Below are 2,798 nucleotides of genomic sequence, written 5' to 3'. Positions count from 1 at the left end.
CTGTTTGCTTTTTTGACTGCCTCAGCACACTGAGCAGATGACACCTAGATCTCTTTCCTGGGTGGTAGCTCCTAATATGGAACCTAACATTGTGTAACTACAGCAAGGATCAACCATGAAGGGACTCGAACCTTAATCTTCTGATCAAAAGTCAGACACCTTATCCATTAGGCCATACAGCCAAGATATAATCACTGCTAAGATGTTGTGACCATCAATCAATTATGCAACTTCAGCAGATGTGCTGAGGGGTTTTTTTTTTTTAGTAAGCTCTTTCCTCTAGGAGAAAAAGCTGCATAATCTACCATGAAGGGACTTGAACCCTTAATCTTCTGATCTGAAGTCAGATGCCTTATCCATTAGGCCACACTGGCAAGATTAGACTCTGCTCTAAGAGAGCTATTTCTGATTCCTGTTTGAAATGTTTAATCTCATCAGGAATTTTGAGACATGTTTTCTGGTCATGTTCTGCAGCTGAATGCTTTCAAAAGTAAAGTGGAGAAAAGCCAACCTCACAAGTAAGGATATAATCAGGACAAGGTGAGGTCTGAAAAGTTCAACAAAATATCCACAGTCTGGGAGTTGGGAAGTCACAGAGTTCCTTTTATTAATAGTCAAGCAGTCCAAAGGAGAGCAATCTTGATATAGACAGTCGGGCCTCCACACAACCGTGTTTTACAATTGCGCTGCATTGGGAGGGACATGGAACTACAAGTTAAAATATTAAGATCAGATCATCAAAAAGATCCCAGATACATATATTTTTAAATAACAGCAACAAAATCATGACCCACCCAAAAACAAAAGGACTTACAGGAGCAAGTATCACTTCATAAGGAGAGAGAATGGGAGCCTGCTTGTGTGTGCACCTATATGTGTGTGAGAGAGAGATTGGGAGTCTGTTTGTGAGTGTGCCTGTGTGAGAGAGAGAAAGAGAGATTGAGAGCCTGCTTGTGTGTGTCCTTGTGTGTGAGAGAGAGAGATTGGGAGTCTGCTTTTATGTGTGCCTCTGTGAGAGAGAGAGAGAGAGATTTGGAGCCTGCTTGTGTTTGTGCCTGTTGAGATAGAGCGAGATTGGGAGCCTGCTTGTGTTTGTGCCTGTTGAGAAAGAGCGAGATTGGGAGCCAGCTTGTGTTTGTGCCTGTTGAGAAAGAGCGAGATTGGGAGCCTGCTTGTATATGTGTATTGTGCATAAGGACCGAGGGGGAGTTGGTGCTACCTGCGAGGAGGAGCCCCGCGAGCCCCATCGTCGGCAGGCAGAGCTGGCGGGAGCAGAGGCCCAACTGAAGCTTCACAAATACCAGTCCATGTTCCCTTTAGGCTGAGCCTTCGCGTGCCAGGGCCGGTTGGTCTTAGGCGCGGGCCTCTGTGGTGATGAAGAACCATGGAGATGAAGTCGTTGAAGGCCAGGACATAGGAAGAAGCGGCAAGAGGACCGGCTGCAGAAACAGGGTCAGGCTCAGGCTGAAGTCAGAGGCAAGCGGAGTCCTATCAGAGTCAGTGTCCAGGCAGTGGTTAGTGGCAGATGGAGAAGAAACAGAGACCAAGCCGAAGACAAGTCAGAGATCCATCTGAGGGAAACAAGGAACGTTGAGGAGGCAGGGAGGCAAGGAGCAACACAGGCAGGGACAGAGGACATAGAAGGCTTGGAGATGAGGAGCTAAAGACTGACCATGAATGAGACGAAGAAAAGAACCCAGGAACACAGAGAGGAAGCCGGGAACCAGGAGCAGGAATGCAAGAACAACGCTGTGGCAACTAGCTCTACCAGATGGTAGTGGACCTATTGCTGAGGCACCTGCTGGGAGACAAACTCAGCGTTATATAGTCCTGGCCAGATGATATCACCGGGGAGCACCTCCAGGTGTTTCATGCTACTGGCCCTTTAAGAGGGACGGCATCGTCATGTGCGCGCGCACACCTAAGAGGACCAGAAGTGGAAGCTGTGTTTGCGGCAAGGCCTGGGCAGGGGCCTGATGTGCGGCCTGGGGAGACATGGCAGGGAAGGTGGACAGAAGGTCTTCCCCGGCAGTGGATCCCCAGGGTCCGGGGCTGGTGGTAAGTGCGGCGGTGTGTGCAAGGGCGGGAGCCACCAAACGTGACAGTGTGCCTGTGTGTGTGTGTGAGAGAGAGAGAGACTGAAAGTCTGCTTGTGTGTGTGCCTGTGTGAGAGAGAAACATTGGGAGCCCTTTTATATGTGTGCCTGTGACTGAGAGAAGATAAAGTTTGTGTGGCCATCCCTCCCCCAATCCATGACAATCTCATGGTGACTGGAAATGAATGTATCCCAGGTATGGAGAGAAGCTTTTAAAATCCTTATTTTAATTTTTGAGTGGTTATTGATGTTTCTGCTGTTTTGAAATATTTTATTGATATTTTGGGAAATTTATAACAAGTTTTTGTTGCGCCCGACGATCGCAGACGACTGCGCCCTCTATTGCTCACCTTTTTCCTGCCTGACTCGGTTCCTTTTGGGAAGATGGCTGCCTCCGCTTCTCCACGCCGACCCCTCCAGCATCCCCGGTCCGGCATGGGCGATTGCGTTTGCCATCTTTCTCCCGGAGTCACCTAGGGCACGCGCGCAGCCCCGTCCTTTATGTGCATCATGGCGGGAACCTCGGGGGCGTCCCCACTGCATGACGTCACAAGCTCTGATATTTATTTTCATTTTCATTTTTCATTTTAAAAAATTTATTAATCGCTTAACACAAAAGGCCTAAGCGATATACAAAATGAACATACATAATAAAAACAAGAAAATTAACAAAACCAAAACAAACAAACATTATAAATTATA

The 2,798-nt window shown here is 47.8% G+C and overlaps 1 non-coding gene across 1 annotated transcript; it reads right to left on the bottom strand.

The window, feature by feature from the left end:
- Positions 1-301: 301 nt before the first annotated feature.
- On the bottom strand, positions 302-375 carry TRNASTOP-UCA. Its single transcript has one exon. It is a non-coding gene; the product is annotated as a tRNA-Sec (tRNA).
- Between the last annotated feature and the right edge of the window lie 2,423 nt (positions 376-2,798).

Source organism: Rhinatrema bivittatum, chromosome 6, assembly GCF_901001135.1.
Source record: "Rhinatrema bivittatum chromosome 6, aRhiBiv1.1, whole genome shotgun sequence".
Classification (NCBI taxonomy): domain Eukaryota; kingdom Metazoa; phylum Chordata; class Amphibia; order Gymnophiona; family Rhinatrematidae; genus Rhinatrema; species Rhinatrema bivittatum.
This window is presented reverse-complemented; position numbering and strand designations above follow the sequence as displayed.